Here is a 23550-nt window from a genome sequence, read left to right on the forward strand (position 1 = left end):
AGAAATAGTCCAGGCAAAGGCCAGGCAGGCTTAGCCCCCATTATAAAGGACTTGGGTTCTCTAAGCTCATGGTTCCTCTGTGCATGTGTTAAATTCACCTGGCCCTCATCGGATAGCTTTGAAATCGGGGCTCCGGAAACTGGCCCAAATGATGATACTCTGACGACTGCTATTGCTGTGAGTAATAAACTATCTTTTGTAGCTGACCCAGGAGTCTCATGTCTTCTACCAGCATCCATGGAACTGTGGCAGGCTAACTTGTTAGCTTGCAAGTAGAGTAAAATCAAGACCCTTTAGAGTTCTTAAGAATTTCCTTCCAGACGTTTCTTCAAAATAGTCCTTTCCCCACAGTGTCAAGGGGATGAATATCACTAATTTTTATTGCCTTCTGCAGTGTTTCTTACGTGTGGCTCCTGAGGAGCTCGCTAAAAGCATAGATTCCTGGGCTCACTTCAGATTAATTTACCTCTTTGGTGGGAGGAGCCTAGGAATCTGCATTCATCCTCGTTCTCCAGATGATTCTGAGGCACATTAAAGTTTGAATACCTTTGTTCCAGGTCTAGTCCAGGTCTCCAGTTAGGGCTGTTGTTTGGTTCAGAAATTAACCCTAGTGACAATATCTAAAAAGGCCACAAGATGGGGCTAATAACCTTACACTACAGGTGCCACCCTGGGAGTTTTGTCTCTTCTAGCCTCATTTTCTTTCAGTGTGTTCTCTTATCGGTGTGTCCCTGTTGCTTTCTGAATCGATCTGTCTTGCTGTCTGTGTGTTTCATTCTGTTCTTATATGATTTTCCTTGTTTGTTTTATTTTTGTCATACTCTCTCTGAGTGGGGCCACAAACAAAAACAAGGGTGAAGAATAGAAATTAATGTGTTTTGAGTAGAACGCAAAAGTTAACATTAAACCAATAAGCTTCCTTGGTCTTTCTGGAAATCAGAAAAGGACTTGGTTCCATTCCCCAAGCTCCACCACTAACCCAGGTCATGTCCTGGGGCAAATTATTAACTTTTCTGACTTCTACTTCCTCAGCTATAAAGCAGAAATGGAACTAATTGCTTCAAGTCGTTTCCAGTTAGACACTGTGAAATTGTTTTAAAATCTTTTGCATAATTTCCGTAAAAAGGGAGACTAAGACTTAGCTAGAGACTAGGGAAGAGAGAGATCTTGGTGACTATAACCAATCTGTTACCAGCGTCAGTTCCTCTTTCAGTGAGAAGGATTTTCTTCAGAGGACTCTGGAGTTCAGGGCCTCTGTATACTAGTTAAACTACAGGCAGTCCCTGGATTACGAATGAGTTCCGTTCCGAAGTTGGTTTTTAAGTATAATTTGTACATAAATCAGAAAAGTTAGGTATAGTTTGTACCTAATGTCAGTTAGTCAAATGTTTGTCTTAGTATACAGTCTATAGTGTACCTTTCTATGGATAAAAAACATTAAAGAAACACTTCCAGATACACCAAATATCTTTAACATAATACAGTAATAATAATAATGTTTTGATGCACATCGCAAAGTAGCGTCTGTTTGTTATTACAAAACATTGTATGTACTTCAAAGTTTTAATATAATAGGCTTTACAGGTTTGGTTCGTAACTACATAAATGTTTGTAAGTCTGGGACTGCCTGTACTGCAAAAGCCCACTAACAGTTCTCATTGCCTCTAACGTCCCTCAAACATTCCTGTCAGTCACTGCTAGATTTCCAAACCCCCTGCCATCATCACGTAAATTTATATAAAGTATGATAACTTTTTTAATGTGTTAGGAAAAGTGATTCCTACATGCAGAGAAAAAAGAAGAAATGCCTTTTTTTTTTTTTTTTCCTTTTAAAAGCAGTGAATTAGAAAGAGGCTACTGCAAATAAAAGGGAGAGATCATTAGATTAAGGAAAAAATAACAAATAAATAAAAATGACTATATGCTGCCTAAAAGAAACCCACTTTAAATATAAGGCATCCCTGGGTGGTGCAAACAGTTAACATGTTCAACTGCTAACTGAAAGGTTGGCGGTTTGAGACCACCCAGAGGCACCTCAGAAGAAAGACCTGGTGATCTACTGCTGAAAAATCAGCCACTGAAAACCCTATAGAACACAATTCTTCTCTGACACACATAGGATTGCTATGAGTAGGAATTGACTCAATGGCAACTAGTTTGTTTGTTTGTTTGTTTGTTTGTTTTAAATATAAAGACACAAATAAGTTAAAAGTAAATGGATGGAAAAAGAGACCATGCTAACACTAATCAAAAGAAAGCTGGTTTGGCTATATTCATATCAGACAAAGCAGATTTCCAATCAAAGAACATTACCAAGGGTAAAGAGAATGGTTGCTGAATACTACAGTTACAGAGCTGGCAGGAGCAAGAACCATCTTCAGAAATAAGCCACCAGAGCTGTAGACATAATTGAGCTCATTCATCAGCGTTACCAAAGAAGTCTTTGAGAAAATCACTGTAGTCTGATGCTTGGTGTAGGACACAGTAGCGGCTTGGGTCTTGTCTAAGGCCTAAACCGTGGAAACAAGAGGAAAGGTGGGAGTTTTTAGTTAGCCCAAATAATGCAGGAAGAACATCCAATAAAAAAAAATACTACTTAATTTAATACAAGTGACTAAGGAAACACCTAGGGAGCAAACTGCCTGCCCCTGGTCAGATTTGGCTGCAGACATCTTTAATTTAATCTATCCCTCTGCCCCCCTGTATCATTTATGATCTTTTAGGCTGAAAATACAGACATTACAACTCAAAATGATTTAAATAAGTGGGTGAATTATCTGACAACAGGAAATCTGGAGGCAAGGTGGCTCCAGGGTTGGTTATGTGCATGGCTCAACAACATCCAGACCCCGCTTTCCTTCCATCTTTCTGCTCTGCCTGTGGCTTCCTTTTGGTTAGGAAATGACTGCAGAAGCTCCAAGCATCATATCCTGATAGGAACCAATATCCAGAAACAGAATAGGGCCATCTATACCTTGTATGTCTCATTTTCAGAGCTAAGAATCCTTTCCTAAAACCCTCCAGTTGACTTCCTCTCACACCTTATTGGCCAGAACTGGGTCACATGCCCACCTCTAAACTGATGGCTGCCGAGGAGAATAAGACCACCATGATTGACTTGGACCCGTTAGGATTTACCTGAGTCACTTGGTGGAGGTAAGGTCACTGAGATACATTTTGGGCTTTGCTATTTATTATGGTAGAGGTTGCCGTTGGCTAACGAACTCCAGGTCTGATACAGTGGCCAACATTTACAAATTGGGATAATATTCATAAATATTCAGATTTCTGCCTTTGCTTTAAAAAAATGAAAGATATGGCTACACTAAGCCTACTTTCCTACATGGCAAAGAGCTTGGGCTGAATAGCAGCTGCACTTGTTCTCCTGTTTGCCACAGTCCGCACCCAGCCAGCTTCCCTCACCTTACCTATCTGGTTCCTGTAGACATTTGGGCTTTGACCTTTTGATTGGATTGTCCACAGTGGCAGGTTACACACTGCTGATATTCATTGTGAAGGAGCTAGAGTGGTAAAATATGCTGAAACAGACAGGCCACTTGGTAACTAGACAAAATTAAATCTAAACCAACCAGCACCAGATTAAGGGGCGGGCTATATGAGTGGCCACCCGGGATGCTAGGCTTAGTGGGGTGTCCAATTTGATACGTGTCAAAAATTTATTTGACTAAAATATTATCAAAACAAACTAAATATCGAATAGTTAACATAAGTTTATATAGATGTTCCCAAACTATGCACTGTGACACAGTGGCATAAGTAAAGTGCTTGAAACCCTACTGTAGAAAATACTCTCATATTTAGGAAACTAATTGCATGCGTGCGAAAGCTGGACAATGAATAAGGAAGACTAAAGAAGAATTGATGCCTTTGAATTATGGTGCTGGCGAAGAATACTGAGTATACCATGGACTGCCAGAAGAACGAACGTATCTGTCTTTGAAGATGTAAAGCCAGAGTGCTCCTTAGAAGCAAGCATGGCGAGACTTTGTCTCATGTACTTTGGACGTGTTATCAGGAGGGACCAGCCCCTAGAGAAGGACATCATGCTTAGTAAAGTAGAGGATCAGCAGAAAAAAGAGGAAGATTTCAAGGAGATGAATTGACACAGTGGCTGCAACAACGGGCTGAAGCATAAAAAGATTGTGAGGATGGCGCAGGACCGGGCACTATTTTGTTCTGTTGTACATAGGGTCACTATGAGTCGGAACCGACTCGACATCACCTAACAACAACAACAATTACTGTTTTAATCTCACAAGGAAAGTTCACCACTATGCTCGAATGACTCCAGACAATTTAGGAGGCGTCCCTCACTAGTGGGAGCCCTGTGAAGGCCTCTAAAAGCAACTTGGACAGAAGCGGGTGCGTCACCGGATCACTGCGCCAATCAGGCGATGGAAGTTCTCAGAAGAGTTAAATGACCTGTCAAGTCGGAGTGCTCCAGGGTCTGTATTAGTCCTAACTGCAAACTAGGAAGAAATTTTGAAATCAATGTCTTTAATAAAATTTTGGATGTAATGCTATCGATTAAACAATGATTTGATCAAAAGCATAACTCTCAACAAACATGGGAATTTTTATTTAATTTAAGAGAATTACCAGACACAAATGAATTTAGTAAGTCCTGTACAAGTTTAGAATTACAGTGAAACATGTGAGAGCTGGAACTGCCTTGTTTTTCCAGTCTTGCAAGTCTTCTGCTTTGACAAGGTGCAGTCTTACCGCTTTTCTACCTCTTATTTTAGTGAAAAATATTTGAGTTTTCCTTCTCTGACAGGTTTTCACCTTATACAGGTTCTGACTTTCACAGGTTTTACCGTAATTATTTAAGACAAACACTAATGACAGAGTATGTGATGAAATCAAACCCCTAAGTAGTTGGTTTCTGAAAATGTAAGTACTCCTCTAGAAATTTTGAAATATATAAAAGCAAATAATCTATAAAATGTGGTACCAAATTTATGCATCACTCTAAAAATTTTACTTATGCTACCAGTAGCAGTTGCTAGTTGCAAAAGTTTTAATAAACTAAAGTTACTAACACTTATCTGAGATCTAATATGACAAAGGATCGCTTGAAATCTCTTGTAATCTTAGCAATTGAAAACAGTGTAGTCCAAAAAATAGATCTTAAGGAAACAATTCACATTTTTGCAGAATTAAAAGGAAGAAAATTTTTTTTTCCAGAAAACAGTGTCTTTTATATGAGTTTCTAGATATGTAGTTACTTATACAATTACACATTTTTGTATTTTTTTTTGGTTATTATGTTTTTAACAAGAATAATTGTCTCTCTTTTTTTGTATGCACAGTTATAATCAGGGGCCGACTGCCCATATATGTTTATTTTTGTTCCATATTAGTTGTTGTAATAATAATGATGATGTGATTACTAAAGAAAATGTGATTTTTTATATTTGATGTAGTCTGTGTGTGATGTTTATTTCTTATTTTGTTACTAACTTAGTTATCTAGTGCTGCTGTAACAGAAATACCACAAATGAGTGGCTTTAACAAATAAGAATTTATTTTCTCACAGTTAAGAAGCTAGAAGTCCGAATTCAGCATGCTGGTTCTAGGGGAAGGCTTTCTCCCTCTGTGGGCTCTGAGGGAAAGTCTTTGTCTTTTTTGGGCTTCTTTCTGTTCTGGGCAGTCTTCATGTGGCTTGGCGTCTACCTTCCCCCGTCTTTGCCACTGCTTAATCTGCTTTTATATTTCAAAAAAGATTGACTTAAGACACACTGTACACTAACACTGCCTCATTAACATAACAAAGGAAACTCATTCCCAGCCACGGGGATACTCTTTGCTGACCCACTTGATTCTGACTTATAGCGACCCTATAGGACAGAGTAGAACTGCCCCCATAGGGTTTCCAGGGAGCAGCTGGTGGATTCGACTGCTGACCTTTTGGTTAGCAGCGGAGCTCTTAACCACTGCGCCACCAGGGCTCCAGTAACCACAGGGATAGCGGTTAGGATTTACACCACATATTTTTGGGGAACACAATTCAATCATAACGATTACTAAGTATATTTTTATTACATTATTTTTCTCCTTTGTCAATTTGTATTGAAATAAAGTAAACATATAAGTAGACTTTTTTTCTGGTGCTATTATTAAAAGGAGACACGGACACCCTCTGCCTGGGGCGTAAAACTATCTTCGTCAGGCCCTCATTGAAGCTGATTTTCCATGTTACTGAAATTTATCTTGAAGCACTCAATTATCTTATTTAAACATTTTGAAAAGAAATTTGCCTGAAATATATTATGTGCTTTTTTCTCTCTAAGATAAAGAATGTAAAATATAATTTAAACTTTTCTTCATGATTTATCAAAATAGACAATGATTATTACCGTGCTGTGCTGGGTAATAAAGTGATGTCCTCAGGAGTTAATGAAGTCTGTACAGGACTGTTGGTCTCTGTTCCTTCAGTAAATGGCCACAGATACCTGCATTTTGAGGGTTCTTGGGTGGCAGAAACCTGTTTGCACTAAAAGTTGACGGTTTGAACCCACACAGCGGGGCGGGCAGAAGATAACTTCCATAAAGTTCACAGCCAAGAAAACCCTATGAGGCAGTACTGCTCTGTAACACATGGGGTCACCATGTGTCCGAACTGACTCAATGGCAACAGGTTTGATTTTTATGTTTGCATTTTTTGTTTCCTATCTAAAGGGTGTTCTTGTTACTAATAAGGAATCTGCCTGTTAGCAACCTGCTTCCACTTGTGTTGGTGATTCTAGCCTACTGCGAGTTAGGATGAGATGAACAAGTTTGTTAGAATTTTAAAAGTCGACAATGGCAAGACTAGGTTCATGCCGTCACTCTGTTGTTTATGAGTTTACCCATAAGCTGCAGGGGAGCAGATGAGCTCGCTCACAGGTGAGATAGGTGTTTAGAGCCAAGAAGGCCAAAGTCCCAGAAGTTAAGGAGCTGACTCAGGAGTGGGCAGGACCACAGGGGCAGGCTCCACCTCCAAGCAGTCACTCTCTACAGGAGTAGCCTGCCCCACACAGCTCTGTAGCCCCCTTGCACAGCTCCAGGAGTGCCCAGGGCTGTGGAAACCACACTGCCTCTGTGGCCTTGGGGCTCTGCCTGTGGTTCTTTAATGGAAAATAACAAACACTCTTCATCGCATCACCCTTTTGGGTACTCAAATCAACTTCTCCTTCTCAATGGATTCCCTTTGGATTATGTCCAGGAACCCATTTTTTAATAGTTACAACTGGGCATAATCTGTCCCATTTATTGTCTGCTTTGAGCCATAGTGTTATGCAAGGAAATTTACATGTGTCATTTCTTATCCTTCCAACAACCCTGTGAGGTAAATTATTCCCATTTATAGATGAGGAAGCTGAAGTTTTTCCTTAATTTGTATCTAAGAGAAAATAGGCTAAACGATGAGTTATTAGTTAGAGTGCAGTTTAGGCTGCAGTAACAAAGAGACTCAAAATACAGTGACTTAGACAACTTAAAATGTTTCTTTCTCTCCACTGAGTCCAGACTATGTCCACAGCTAGCATGGTGGCTTGATGGCATTAGGGACCTGAGCTTCATCTCTTATGTTGCTCTGCTCTTCTCAACATGTGTTTTCTATAGCATAGACCAGGATGGCTGCTCCAGTTTCCATCAAGTGAGAGTGGAAAAGGGACTAATGGAGGGCATGTCCGTTCCCGTTAAGGGCATGATCCTCAGGGTGCACGCATAACTTCTGTGATCCATATAGAGTTTTCATTGGCTGATTTTCAGAAGTAGATCACCAGGCCTTTTTTCCTAGTCCATCTTAGTCTGGAAACTCTGCTGACACCTGTTCAGTATTGCAGCACCACGGAAGCCTCTACTGACAGGCAGGTGGTGGCTGCACATGAGATGCATTGGCCTGGAATCAAACCTGGGTCTCCCGCATGGAAGGCAAGAATTCTACCACTGAACCACCACTGCCCCTAGGGGCAGGTTTGGTAACCTCACAAAAATTTAGGCATAAGACAAGACAGAACATGAACGGAGGAAGGAGGGTGCAATAGAACTAGATAGAAAAGAATGAACAGGAAATGTTCCTGGGAGGATTCCCAGGACTTAGAGATTGAATGACTATGGGGTAATGAGGGAGAAGGGAGAGTCAACGGTGACTTTTTGCACTAGGGGCCTGGGATAATGTTGTTGACACTCATGGGGAAAACTGGAAAGGGGTCTGTTTTGGGAGCAATATGATACATGGTTGTCAACATGAATCTGGGGTGAGGGTGGAACATCTAAATGGAAGAGTCAAGCAGCCAAAGGGGACATTTGCTCAAAGTATTTTTTCCTTATAGTTTTCTCCTTCAGTTGACCCAGCCACACATTCCTCCCCCACCCCACCCCCAACCGGGGCCTTCTACAATGGCACTTTCTCAGCATGAGACCGACAGAAGTATAGAGAAGGGAAATATTTTGCTTCTCTAGTGGGTAGGTCACTATCACAAACCACAATGACCCAGAGAATTTGTATAGAAGTATAAGGCTCTTGAAGGCATTTGTGAAAGGCTTTTCAAGAGGCAGGTAGCAGGTAGAAATGCATGATCCGCTCACCTGAGCCCTTCATGGGCTACCCTGGACAGAAAATGAGGAGATATGAAGGCAGAGTTGGCCACACCAGATAGTTTCTCAAGGTCTCCTTTATAAATGAATGCTATGATCCTGTGAGTTCTCTTCCACAAGTAAAACCTATTATTCTAAGAGTTAGGTTTTGGAGCTTTAAAAAATCGCTGAAGAATCCAACAACATATGAAAATTTTAAATATCTAAAAACTCATCTTCCTCTGAATTAGGGCCTGGTGAGGTTGTAGTTCATTTATTTGGCCACACAGAGGCAGCATACACAAACTCCCTGTTCTTAAACTAGTCTGAATTCTCTTTGCCATTTTAGTTCCCACTGCCACCATCCTAGTACAGACCCTCAACAATTCACTCAGGAATTTAACTTCACATCACTCAAACTTCGTACCTCATTACCATGTGCAAGAATACATAGTGGCTACTTATTGCCTGAAATAGAGAAAAAAGTGAAGTTGTCAATGATTTCATTCTACTTGAATCAACAGTCAACATCCATGGAAGCCACAGTCAAGAAACAAAAAATTATATTGCATTCAGTAAATCTGCCACAAAAGACCTCTTAAAAATTTTCTAAAAGAGCAAAGATATCACTTTGATGACTAAGCTGTGCCTGACCCAAGCCATGGTCTTTTCAGTCACCTCGTACGCATGTGAAAGCTGGACGATGGAAAAGGAAGACAGAAGAATTGATGCATTCAAACTGTTGTGTTGGCAAAGAATATTGAATACACCATGGACTGCCAGAAGAAGGAACAAACCGGTCTTATAAGAAATACAACCAGAATGCTCCTTAGAAGTGAGGATGGCGAGACTTCATCTTCCATACTTTGGACACGTCATCAGAAGGGACAATCACTGGTAAAATCATGTTTGGTAAAGTAGGATCAGTGAAAATGAGGGAAACACTTAATAAGATGGATTGACACAATAGTCCCAGCAATGGACTCAAACATACCAATAATCATGAAGATGGTGCGGGCCCAAGCAGTTTTGTTCTGCTGTACATAAGGTTGCCATAAGTCAGAGTCAACTGAATGGCAACTAACAACAACAACAATTGCCTGAACCCCTCTGACACTTTCCTCCCAGTATGATCAGGTTATTGTTGTTAGTTGCCATGGAGTCAATTCCAACTCATGGAGACCCCACGTGTGCAGAATAGAACTGCTCCATAGAGTTTTCGAGGCTGTGATCTTTCAGAAGCAGATCACCAGGCCTATCTTCCAAGGTGCCTCTCTGTGGGTTCGGAACGCCAACCTTTCTGCTAGCAGTCCAGCGCGTGACTGTTTGCACCACCCAAGGACTCCATAAAACCAAACCGATTGCCGTTGAGTTGATTCCGACTCATAGTGACCCTTATAGGACAGAGTACTCTTTACGTAAGCAGACTGCCACATCTTTCTCTCGCAGAGCAGCTGGTGGGTTCGAACCACTGACCTTTCAGTTAGCAGCCAGGTACTTAACCACTGCACTACCAGAGCTCCTTAGGGACTCCATACCCACCTACATCCCCCCACATCATCCTTCCTAATTCTGGTTTACCTCTGTCTGACTTGCCTTGCCTCCCCAAGCCCTAGCCAAGGTCTCCTTCAAGCACCGCCTACTATGTGCAGTTTTCCCTCGCCCACCCAGCCATCTTCTGTAACCGTGGTGCAGCTGCCAGCATCACCTGCAAGTCTCTACATGAGTGATGGGAACACGGTAAATCGGTGAATAGGATGAATGCAAGCTCCCAAAGTTATGGCTGTGAACCCCCATCAGATGGGTTATGAGTTGCCATGTTTTGAAGGGTGGGCTCAGAGATTCTGATTTTCAGTAGACTTGACGTAGTGTCTACATTTTAAAGAGCAGCAGGATCACATTTTCAGAAACATTGACTTTCTAGCTTTGTGCCTTGGACCTGTTAATTAATCTTACTATGTCTCCAATTTCTTTTCAGAAACTGGGGATAATTACATGAAATATGGTAATATGCTTAAAATGAAATATGCTTCCTTAGCACAGTTGTGGACACTCAGACATGCTCATTAAATGCTGGCTTTTCCTACTGTTCTTCTGGGATAGCTAGTCCCCTGAGTCAGGGGTGGGAGTGAGGGAGTGTCAGCAGAGCTGTCGTGTATTCAGGACCATCACATGTGGCTGAACAGTACGCACACTGCACAGCTCCAGGGGCTGCCATTCTCTGGAACTATGTGAACAGCATCCTCTAGAGTTGTGCAATGGCCCAGCTCTGGGAGTCAGATCCCAACTCTTTGCAAGAGAGAATAAAGAAGTTTGAGGCAGGGGCTCTGGAGAGGAACTTTGAGGATGGTAGGCGACACTGAGTACACTCCAGCTTTTAGACCTTCTGTTAAGTCAAGTCCACCTCCTACTCAGGAGAGTTTAGGACTTCAAGGCTGTGACCTTTTGGAAGCAGATCACCAGGGCTTTCTTTTGAGGCGCCTCTGGGTGATTCCAACTGCCAACCTTTCAGTTAGTAGAGTGTTTAACCATTTGAGCCACCCAGGGACTCCTGAATCTCTCTAGGAAGAGAAAAAAAAGGGTGCTAACTGCCCTTGAGTTCCTGCCCCAAATCTCACTGCCTTTCTGGCCTGGACAAAGAGTTGGACCAGCCTCTTTATTTGGGGAGCAAAGTGGACTGACGTGGAGACAGGAAGAGGCTGCTCGGTTTTTCTGATTGTACTTGTTCCGCCCTCTGGTCCTGCCCCTACCACTGCTTAGGGACCTGGTCCTTGATGCTCAGAGACATGGACCAGTTCTGCCAAAACCCCTGGTGATATTCATCTGATCTCCCATGTCCCCTCAAAGGGACTGGGGCCCCTCTAGGAAGTGGAGAGCCTAGAACATGGGTGCTGAAAGTATGTGTGGTAGGTAAATTGTCTCCCACTCTGAAACATACCTGCCTGCTAGAGAGAAAAAACCAATGGGAAAAGCGTGGCCTCCCAATGTCTACAAGTGGAGTGGGAGGAATTGGGGTCTCTGCTCACAGTGGGCGCATTACCTCAAAGGACCTCTTTTGGGGCCTCCGGGATGGCAGAGATTCCGCCTCAGGTCAGCGCCGGCAGCTCAGGAAACTGGTGGCAGCGTCTATTTCAGAGTTTATGGTAAGAGGCTGGAGCCAGCACTCACGCACCAACACACAACACACCCCACCCTTTAAGGAAGTGGGTAGAAGAGCAGCAGGGGTGTGGTTAACAACTAGAAGAAGGAAAGGTGGAAAACACTAACCTGTCAGCTCTTACACTCAGCGGCGACAGGGCAGCCCGAGCCTGCTGGCCCCTAGCAGCCCCGGAGCCCCGCGCCCCCGCACCTGCCTCGGCCCAGACTCACCTGCGCCCACCTCGCGGAGCCTGAGAAGCAGTTGACGTCGGAGTCTGCGCTTCCCTCGGTGTGAGTCCCCTCCCGCAGTCCGGGGCTGGGCGCCTGGCTAAGAAGTTGGAGGCTTGACTAGGTGGAAGGGGCTGGGTGGTGGTTCCGGGATTTTGGCTACCTGGACAGGTCTGGGAGTTCCTGGAAAAGGAGCAGTGGATTCAGAAAGTCTGAGCTGCGGATACTGTGCGTGCTTGGAGGTTGTTAGCCCCCCACAGGGGGAGAGGGGTGCTATTTTTTGGAGTTAATTAGAGACTAAAGGGAGTTTCCCCCGTTTTACCTCGTGAAGTACATGAGGGCGGGGGAACGACGATGTGAAGACAGAGAAAGCCTGCTTGCCTCTAAAGGTTAGATATGAGAGCAACAAACAGGGTTTTCAGAATCCAGCTTCAGCTCCTGCCTTAGAACCTCTCCCCATGTCCTGCTTTCCCTCTCTCTCCCTTCTCCCCATGCCCTTCAGCACCTCATATGGGTCGTAGTCCTATTACCCCACCCCCACCCCCACCCCCAAGCATCCGTTTCTTGCCCCTGAGAGGGCATCTTCTGAATCAAGCTCTGCAAGGAAGATAGGGACATAACAGGTGTGTGTGTATGTGTGTGTGTGTGTGTGTGTGTATGTGTTGTGAGGACTAAAGTTAACACTTGCAACACTGGTTCTTTTTGAAATTACTTCCTCGATGCTGCCAAAGGGTTAAGTTCTGTGCTGCCTCTTCCCCGTGTTAGGTGTTAGGATGTGTGTGGGCAAAGCCTTGGGTGGGTGAACATGGAACTCATGGGTGATGTTCTGAGCCCACCAAGCCCTACCACCTGCCCTAACCCTCAGCCGTATGGCACTGGCATCTCTCCACCCCCACTCCCAAACCTGGAACTAAATCCAAACAGGCTCATTTAAGGGGGTAGTGGGAGGAAAAGACCAGAGGTTGTCCACAGGGTTAGCATTAGCCAGGAGCATTCAGACGCAAGAGAAGGAAGAGCTTTAAGCTGACCTGTAGCTAGACCTGAGCCAACTGTGGCACCATCAGCGTAAGGGGCGTGAGGAGGTCCCTCCATGCCTTAGCTCTTCTCTCCTCACCTGAAAGTCCAGGCCAAGAAATGCTGTTGCTGACCTTACTTGCTACCTTTCACAACTCCTTCTGGGGTAGAGGGAGAGGTGGAGGTGGATATGAAAGGTGGACTAAAGATATCTGTTTAGAAAGGAGGGAGGAAGTAGTCACATTAAAGAGACCCAGCTTTGGTTAGGCAGTCTTCATTCAATAAACACGTGTATTGATCTACCATCAGGAGCCAGGCATTGGTGCTAGGTGTGGGTGACAACAGTGTGTGTGGCAGAGCCTCTGCTCTCCAGAGCTCATGGTCATGGAGATAAGTACAGTGCAGTGAGTGGTGTGTGCTGCAACGGGGAGGTGCAGGGTGCTAACTAACCACCTCCTAGGGGGTTGTAGGAGGAGACAGTCGGGGTATCGCAGAAGGCTTCCTGGCAGAAGTGATTCTCAGTTGAGATGCCAAAGATCAATAGAAAGGAACCAGACAAGGGGGAAGAGTGGTGTTCTGTGCATGGAGAACAGCAAGTGCAAAGACTGGAGGCTAGAAACAGCATAATACCTTCAGGAAACCAAAAGTAGCTCAGCATGTTCAGAGCATAGAGAGTGCAGGAGCAAGATGAAGCTGGAGAGGTAAGTCGAGACAGCTCCAGAGGGCCTTGGAAGGGCTGCTCAGGCTGCCATGGCAACTCCTATTGGAGCAACACTTGGGACCTGGAGCCGGGCATGAGATTTTCCCAGCATGCCTCCAACTCCAGGAGAGGGTTGCCAGGTTTTCCAAATAAAAATACAGGACACGGAGTTAAATTTGAATTTCTTATAAGCAATGTATAATTTTTTTAGTATAAGTATGTTCTATGCAATATTTGGGGCATGCTTATACTAAGAAATTATTCGCTGTTTATCTGAAATTCAAATTTAACTAGGTAACCTTTATTTTATCTGTCAACCCTACACTAGGAGAAAGCAGAAGGTGCTGTTGGCTGGGAAGTGCAGGATAGGAAGTGCTTGGTGCCAGGAGAACAGTCTCAGGACATACTTACCTTGTAACCAATCCTTCTGGATTCCATTTTGATTCTCTTGGTGGTGCAAACAGTTAATGTGCTGGGCTGCTAACCAAAAGGTTGGCAGTTTGAACCCATTCAGAGGTGCCTCAGAAGAAAGGCTTGGCAATCTACTTCTGAAAAATCAGCCATTGAAAACCCTATGGAGCATAGTTCTACCCTGACACACATGGGGTCACCATGAGTTGGAGTTGACTCAATGGCAGCTGGTACCGGTTCACTGATTAGCCATGTTATTTTGAAAAACGAAATCAATTCCTTGGCCAGCTTATTCATCTACATAGATGAAAAAAACTGGCATAGCAAAAAGAAATTGAGCTTCAGATCCCAACGTACCTGGATTAAAATCCCAACTTGGTCACATGCCAGTTGTGAGGCATCATAGAAATCACCTAGCTTCTCTGAGCCTCAGAATCCGCATTTTGAAATGGGGACATGAATATCTGTTTTTCCAGGTTGTTGGGAGGATTAGTGGTAATATATGTAAATTACCTCTTGTTGTTAGGTGCCGTCCAGTCGGTTCCAACTTGTAGTGACCCTATGTACAACAGGATAAAATACTGCCCAGTTCTGTGCCATCCTCAAAATCTGTGTTTGAGCCCATTGTTGCAGCCACTGTGTCAATCCATCTCATTGAGGGTCTTCCTCTTTTTTACTGACCCTCTACTTTAACAAGCATAATATCCTTCTCCAGGGACTGGTCCCTCCTGATAGCATGTCCAAAGTACATGAGATGAAGTCTCGTCATCCTCGCTTCTAAGGGGCATTCTGCTGTACTTCTTCCAAAACAGATTTTTTCATTCTTCTGGCAGTCCATAGTATATTCAGTATTCTTTGCCAACACCATAATTCAAATACATCAGTTCTTCTTTGGTCTTCCTTATTCATTGTCCAACTTTTGCATTCATATGAAGCGATTGAAAATACTTTGGTTTGAGTCAGGCATACCTTAGTCCTCAAGGTGACATCTATGCTTTTTGACACTTTAAAGAGGTCTTTTGCAGCAGATTTGCCCAATTCAATACGTGATTTGATTTCTTGACTGCTGCTTCCATGGATGCTGATGGTGGATCCAAGTAAAATGAAATCCTTGACAACTTCAACATTTTCTCCATTTATCATGATACTGCTTATTGGTCCAGTTGTGAGGATTTTTGTTTTCTTTATATTAAGGTGTAATCCATACTGAAGACTATAGTCTTTGATCTTCATCAGTAAATGCTTCAATTTTCCTTGATTCATACTTTGTACTTTCCACATTCCAATTATTTATGAATGTTTGCACCTGTTTCTTCATTTTGAGTCGTGCCATATCAGCACATGAAGGTCTCAAAAGCTTTACTCCATCCATGTCATTAAAGTCAACTCTACTGTGAGGAGGCAGCTCTTCCTCCGTCACATTTTGAGTGCCTTCCAACCTGAGAGGCTCATCTTCCGGCACTATATCAGACAGTGTTCCACTGCTATCCATAATGCTTTCACTGGCCAATTTTTTCAGAAGTAGATCTCCAGGTCCTTGTTCCCAGTCTGTCTTAGTCTGGCAGCTCCCCTGAAACCTGTTCACCATGAGTGACTATGCTGATATTTGAAATACCAGTGGCATAGCTTCAAGCATCACAGCAACACGCAAGCCACTGCAGTACGATCACTGACAGACAAGTGGTGGAAATTGCCTAGTAAGTGCCAAAAAAAAATGGTAGATATTAATTTTTGCAACACCTTCAGAGACCAAAATACCACCTACAAAGTGCTTGAGGCTCATTTATTTCAGTTTATATTTATTGAGCACTTGGAGGTCCAGGGGGAAATATACTTCTAGTGAAAGAGTGAGTTAGACCCTGATTGGGGAAGGAAAAACTGAATTTTTTCAGCTTTGCCATTCCCTTCCCGTATAACCTGCATCAACTGGAGGAGATATTTCAATCCCTTCTTGGAGGATGGTGGGTCAGGGGAGAGGGGGTGGCTCAAAGTAGAATTAAAACCTGTTGCCATCAAGTCAATTCCGATTCATAGGGACACTATATGACAGAGTAGAACTACCCCATAGGGTTTCCAAGGCTGTAATCTTTATGGAAGCAGACTGCCATATCTTCTGCGGAGCAGCTGGTGGGTTCAAACTGACAATCTTTCCGTTAGCAGCTGAGAGCTTAACCACTACACCACCAGGGCTCCTTCAAGTAGCATTAACTGAAGGTAAATATGAACGAATTAAAAGAGAGAACCCATGTAAAACACCTAGCACAGTGCCTGACACAAACAAATGCATCATAAAATTTGGCTGCCATTATTTCTAGTTTTATAATCATACATCATTAGAAAAATAGTGCTTGGGGGTAGATGAAGTAAGGGTGCCTTGTTGACAATATTTTGATGTTAATGGGAATATTTGTAAGAACCTCCTAAAAGGGAACATGGAGGAGGTTAAGGGTTTATTAAGAGAAAGAGGAAATGGAAAGTGTGTTTCTCTTGATGTGGGAACTGCTGGGTTTAAAAATAGCTCCTCTTTCCAGTGGCTAAATCTCTCCTTCCCCCTGCCCCATGGTAAGCAATTTGTCCCCAGCCCTTTAGAGCTGCATTTCCCAAATGGTGTTCAGAGGAACTCTATGCTGTGAGATACTTGTAGGTGTTCCATTGAGAAAGTATTTAAATGAACCTGCTCTTGGAAATTTATAATGCATATTTGCATGGTCAGAGTTCTAGTAAGTCCTGCAGTAAAGACATACGTATCACTGGGTTTGGAGTCCCTGAGTGGTGCAAATGGTTTACGGGCTTGGTTGCTAACCTCCAAATGCTGGAAGTTCAAGTCCACCCAGAGGCATCTTGGAAGAAAGACCTGGAAATCTATTTCTGAAAAAGCCGCCACTGTAAACCCTATGGAGCACAGTTCTACTGTGACACACATGGGGTCACCGTGAGTCAGAGTCAGCAACCAGTGGTGATCAATTGGATTTAATCTAGCATTCCCTAAATTTGACTGTTGAACCCGGCAGGAGCTTGGAGGATACTTATTACCATCTTCAGAAAATATCACTCCACATTTAGTGCTATTAATGCAGATACAGAGTGTGGGGACAAACCAGGTCTTTTAGAGGACATTGTTCATCCCCATAACTCTATGCAGAATGGACCTGATTTATCCTAGATTCAGCAGTGTTTAACTTACTGAAGATCTTCAGGGATGAGCTCTTGCGGGCAATTTTCCTGGCATCACACATCCGTCACAGACATAGACTTCTGCCTGGTCAGGCAAAACCTTTCTACTGCAACCTAAGTCCATTTCCCATTGTTCAAAGGACCATGGGAGAAGCCTAAGCCTGTTAGCACTTTGCTCTCCATGGTGATGACAGTAGCTCCATGTCCTGAATACTGCTAAGACAAATAAAAATGATGATGAGGATAGGGGAGGGAAGAGAATATATGTTGAAATGGACCCTTGTGATAGGTCCCCCAGTCCGTAGCCTTTTCTCCTACCCAAGAGTTATGTGTCTTCAGACCATGTGGCCCTAAACTCCCAGATGAATGGGGTTCTGAGGTAGTCACATGGGAATGATTGGAGTGGAGATATGCAAACACCAACTTGCTTGGGGCTGAAGGAGTGATAAGAGAAATTTTTGCTGGCCGACTTATCAAGAGTCTCTCTCATCTCTGGGTCATTTCTAGGGTAAAGGAGTAAGAGCAGTGATAGGGGTGACAGTCTCGCCAAACCTTCTGTGGTCATTCCACCCAAGCAGTAGGATGGTTAAGGGCCCATGCTTGGAATCAAACTGCCTGGATTCCAATCCCAACTCACTATGTGACCTTAAAAATCAAAAAGCCAAACCCATTGCTGGCAAGTTGATTCCAACTCATAGCGACCCTATAGGACAGAATGGAACTGTTCCATAGGATTTCCAAGGCTGTAATCTTTACAGAAGTCGACTGCTACATCTTTCTCCCATAGGGTGGCTGATGGGTTCGAACTGCCTACCTTTTGCTTAGCAGGCAAGAGCTTAACCACTGCATCACCAAGCCTCCTTCTACTTGAACTTAGGCAAGTAATTTAGCCTTAGCATCCCCATATGTAAGATGGAGATGATCTCAGGGCTTTTTGTGAGGGTAGAGTAAGATTATACGCAGGAGTGAGAATCAAAATACTAATGTTTAATGCTGAGTGAATCAGTCACAGAAGGACAAATGTTGTATAAGACCACTATTATAAGAACTCAAGAAAAGGTTTAAACACAGAAGAAAACATTCTTTGATGGTTACGAGGGTGGGGAGGGAGGGTGAGCCTTATTTTCTAACTAGATAGTAGATAAGAATTATCTTAGGTGAAGGGAAGGATAGCACACACTACAGGGGAATTCAGAACAACTGGACTAAACCAAAGCTAAGAACTTCCCCGAATACAGTCAAACACTTTGAGGGACAGGGTGGCAGAGGTAGAGGATCTGGGGACCATGCTTTCAGGGGACATCTAGGTCAATTGGCATAACAAAGCTTATTAAGAAAATGTTCTGCATCCTTCTTTGGTGAGTGGCGTCTGGGGTCTTAAAAGCTTGCAAGCAGCCATCTAAGATACATAAATTGGTCCCAACCACCTGGAGTAAGGGAGAATGAAGAACACCAAAGACACAAGGAAAGTAGTAGCCCAAGAGACAGAAAGGGCCACATAAACCAGAAGAACTAGACGGTGCCCGGCTACCACCAATGACTGCCCTGACAGGGAACACAACAGAGAGTCCCAGATAGAGCAGGAGAAAGGTGGGGTGCAGAATTCAAATTCTAGTGAGAAGACCAGACTTAATGGTCTGACCAAGACTGGAGGAACCCTGGAAAGCATGGCCCCTGGATTCTCTATCAGCCCAGAACTAAAACAATTTCCAAGGCCAACTCTTCAGACAGGGATTGGTCTGGACTGTGGGACATAAAGTGATACTCTTGAGGAGTGTGCCTCTTAGCTCAAGTAGATACAAGAGACTAAACGGACAGCTTCTGTTCGGAGGTGAGATGAGAAAGCAGAGAGGGTTAGAAGCTGGTTGAATGGACATGGGGAATCGGGTGGAAAGGAGGAGTGTGCTGTCACAGTCTGGGGAGAGCAATTAGAGTCACATAAAAATGTATGTATAAATTTTTGTATGGGAAAAAATAAAAAAAAAACAACTAATATTTATCAGCCACTGAGACATGGGCAAGGAATCCCTGGATGGTGCAAACAGTTAAGTGCTTGACTACTAGCTGAAAAGTTGGTGATTGGAAACCACCCAGAGGTACCTCAGAAGACAGGCCTGGTAATCTGCTTCTAAAGGTCACAGCCATCGAAACCTTATGGAGTACTTATACTCTGCATATGTGAGGTCACCATGTGTTGGAATCAATTAGAAGGCAACTAACAACAACAACAAGGCATGGGCAGGGGCAGTGGTAGAATTCTTGCCTTTTATGCAGGAGACCCGGGTTTGATTCCTAGCCAGTGTACCTCATGTGCAGCCATCACACATCTGTCAGTGTAGGCTTGTGTGTTACTACTCCATGGTGCTGAACAGGTTTCAGGGGAGCTTCCAGACTAAGACAGACAAGGAAGAAAGGCCTGGTGATCTACTTCCAAAAATCAGCCAATGAAAACCCTGTGGATAACAATGTTCCAATCCCCAAATGATTATGGGGATGGCACAGAACCAGACAGCATTTTGTTCCATTGTGCATAGGGTCACCATGAGTCAGGACCAATTTGAAAGCAGCTAACAACAACAACAGACAAGCATGGGAACTGATCAAACAGAACTGACACTAGCCATTGCCCTGAGTAGGATTGGCAAGGCCCCCTGCTGTGCCAGGGGTCACCCTTTTAGTGCTGGGTAATGGGGAGCCTGGGAGATGGAGAAGATTGGCCCTCGGGGGCTGGGGTAGTGGACATTTACTAACTGGTATGGACTACGTCAATAATTTAACATCCCAGATGACCTTACGCATCAGCTTAACATTAGCCTCAGCTGTGCATAAAACATTCAGTCTGGTAACAGGCACACAGTAGACACTCAATACATGTTAGCTCTCATTTTTATATTTTTCTATTTACGGCTAATCTGAGCTGGTAGGGAAGCACCATTTTATTTTTCTTGAAGAGAAAAAGCCATCTTCTGAGGGACAGAAGATGGGCTCTCTTGCGTGCTCTCTCACAGACACGTGTCACATTCACAACAGTATTTACTTCTGCCCACCCCCCACCCCCGCCACCCCAAATCCACCAGCATTTTATGAGCAGCCAGGCTGAATGAGCTCTTTAGCCAGCAAGGAGACTTTCTACTAAGACCCATCAGGCACTGGAATGGGAATGGTCATTTAAAGTGTTCAGAGAGCTGAAAGGCAGGAAAAAATGGTGGCTTCACCTTCCTGGGCTCTTCACAGAGTGTGCAGAGCTCTGAGCCCCAGGAGGGGGCGTTGGTGGAGGAGGGGACAGCCTTTTGAGTCACTGCTATTTCCCAAGGTATAATTATTACTCAAGATGACAGTGTGATTAAGAGAGCTGACTGTGCTACGTATTCTGGATGCATTTGGGCAGATTGATAGCATTGCAGGTTTTTGTTTTCCAGAGACCCTCCAGGTAGGCTTTGGATGGGCTGCAAAGATGGACACTGTTCTGGTTTTCTGGGCCGTCCCCAGCTCTTGCCTTTTCCAGCACTGGAGGGATCTCTATGGCGATGGCTGGTTTTAGAAAACAGCCAGTCAATGTGATCAGAACTATGATCGATCGTTGACTGCCAAGATCACGAAAGGGTGAGCCCTCCCCTTTCATATCTTGGCTGCACTTTACTAACATTTCCCTCCTCTCTAGTTCCCTTTCTTCTTTTTTATGTTCTGAAATCCACCCACACAGAATCTGGCAGCATCACTCACTAAAGATAGGGGCTCAAAGGAATCTAGACCTTGCTCAGTGTTTAGAACTTGGTACTGAGTTTAATTCTTGTCTCCTTTAAATTGGACCAATTCTCCCAACAATTTTGAGGACACAAAGACAGCAGTCCCCATTTTCCATCCCCTTTCTTTCTCTGAGGGTCTTCTTTCTCATTCTCTAAGATTCCCATAGCTGTTGCAGTCCCATTAATGCCCTCAGGGGCTCCCATCAGGGCTGCTGGAAGTTCTGATCTGGGTTTGGGCTTTGCTCTTCCTGGGGGTTGCCTTTCCATCTGTGAGAGAATGGTTCTGCTCTGGTCCTGGCCACTTGGAGCACCACATCTTTTACTGGTTTCTAAACTAATGTACTTTGTCCTGTGCTCTAGTCTCCTTAAACTCATGCACTTCGTTTTCTTTTCTAGAAGTTTCTGCTCCTCTCCCAGGCCCAGAGGGAGTTAGAGCCCAGCTCCTCCCACTTTAGTTCAGGTTTACCAGTCTTCTCATACCCAGCACCTGCCCCAGGCCTGGTTCAAGAGATTCGATATGGCGGCACCTTCACAGATGCTCTCACCAGCATCCGGTTACATTTCCTCAGTTATTTACACAGACGCTGAGCACTGAAACACAATAATGTCGATTTAGGCAGTTGTAAGTGGCTCACCACAAGCTTAAATTCCAAAGACCCCAGCTCAATGCAAGCAGCAGCCTCTAGCTCAAGGCAATTTTCAGCCTGGGTAAGTGTTTCCAGAGTCAGAAGACCAGGGTCTGGGTTAGAGCCTTCCATTAATAGCTGTGTGACTTTGGGTAAATCTCTCAACTCTTTCAAGCCTCACTTTTCTCATTTAAAAATGAGGAACTAATACTGCCTGTCTGATAGGGTTGTTGAGAGAAAGAATTGACTTATCTGAAAGTGCCTCATCATCTGTTTAAACCACCACTGTGTACTGTCCCAGTAAAGATGAAGAATTTGGGGACAGAGAGGTGTGGGTATGAGACTTGACTCTGCCACTTTCTACCTGGCTGACGTTGCTAAATTATTTAACCCCTCTGAGCCTTATTTCTCTTGTTTGTAACACATTATGGGCATTTTTTAAATGTGCTACCTTCTTCACCCCCTTTCATTCTCAGGTATGGTCTATTTTTCCCGGAAGTTTACAGTCTGGTTGGAGAGGTAACACATGCAGATAAATAACTGTAAGACAAGATGAGGACTTATCAATGTCACAAGGGAAGCACAGATAAGGTGCTATGAGGTCAGAGGAAGAGCGATTACTTCTGACTTGGGAATCTGGGAAAGCTTCATGCAGGAGGTGGCATTTCAGGTTCTGAAAGGACATGTAGGGTATAGCTGTGGTCGTGGTGAGAGGAGTCCCTGGGTGGTGCAAACGATTAATGTGCTGGGCTGCTAAATGAAAGGTTGGAGGCTCAAGTCCACCCAGAAGCCTGGTGATCTACTTTCAAAAAATCAGTCATTGAAGACCCTAGGGAGCACAGTTCTACTCTGACACACATGGGGTGGCCATGAGTCAGAGTTGACGCCAAGGCAGTTGGGTTTTGGTGGTGAGAGAAGAGTATAAATAAAAACACACAGGGTGCTAGCTGAATGACTCAATTTGGGTGGAGCAAAGGATGGTGAAGGGTAGTAGAAGATAAGTGAGGAAAGTGAGATTAAGGGGAGTTTGGACATTTTTCTGAAGGCCATAGGATGCTGTTGGACTTTATCCTGAAGACGGTAGGGAGCTGTCCAAGATGTTGACTTGGGTGAAGGTGCCATGATCAGATTCATGCAGCAGTGTGTGAAGTGGATCAGAGAGGAGAGAGCTTGAAATTGGGGGAAGGGCAAGTAGGAGGCTATTATAATAATTCACGCCTTAAGAACCTTGGAATAAATTGTATAATTCAGGATGGCTTGGGTCCTGGGGAGTGTCTGCAGGTCATCAGAGGCTTTTGCTTTCTCTAAATTGAAATTGGTTCTTAGATAGATTTAAAAGATACAGGATTTATGGAAGTATCAAATTGTTTAGGTTATATAAGTAATTTGCTGTTATCCCTCAGCCTCTCCTTTTTCTATGTTCTTTATTCACAGATAAGCCCTTTGCCATGGGCCTTACCTTTGCTAGATATGTACTAAATGTCAGCCTGTTTAGAGCTCTCTATCGTAACCTCTGTATAGCAGCCTCCTGGAGTCAAGCACAGGCAGTGGTGGTTCAGTGGTAGAATCGCTGTCTATGTGGGAGACCTGGGTTTGATTCCTGGCCGGTGCAGCTCAAGCACAGTCATGTTGCTGTCAGTGGAGGCTTATATGTTGCTATGATGCTGAACAAGTTTCAGTGGAGCTTCAAACTGAGATGGGCTAGGAAGAAAGGCCTGACGATCTACTTCTGAAAATCATCCAAGGAAAACCCTCTGGATCGCAACAGTCCATTGCGCATGAGGTTATCATAAGTGAGTGTGACTTGGTGGCAGCTAACAGCAGCAACAACAGAGAGAAACCGGGATATACCCTGGCACTCAGATCTTACCACCATCAGCAATTCAGGATCTCCCTTATGCAGATGACACCTCCCTCCTCCCTGCCCCCG

General features: G+C 43.9%; 1 protein-coding gene across 2 annotated transcripts in view; it reads left to right on the forward strand.

The window, feature by feature from the left end:
- The first annotated feature begins 11885 nt into the window (after positions 1-11885).
- PTK2B (protein tyrosine kinase 2 beta) overlaps positions 11886-23550 on the forward strand; it is a 171001-nt gene continuing 159336 nt past the window's right edge. The window contains exon 1 of one of the 2 annotated variants that reach the window (XM_004382177.2): positions 11886-12012. The gene's annotated coding sequence lies outside the window, so the exon portion shown is untranslated. The remainder of the gene's footprint in view (positions 12013-23550) is intronic. The other variant, XM_004382178.2, reaches the window with a different exon arrangement.

This window comes from Trichechus manatus, unplaced genomic scaffold (assembly GCF_000243295.1).
Source record: "Trichechus manatus latirostris isolate Lorelei unplaced genomic scaffold, TriManLat1.0 scaffold00091, whole genome shotgun sequence".
NCBI classification, from domain to species: domain Eukaryota; kingdom Metazoa; phylum Chordata; class Mammalia; order Sirenia; family Trichechidae; genus Trichechus; species Trichechus manatus.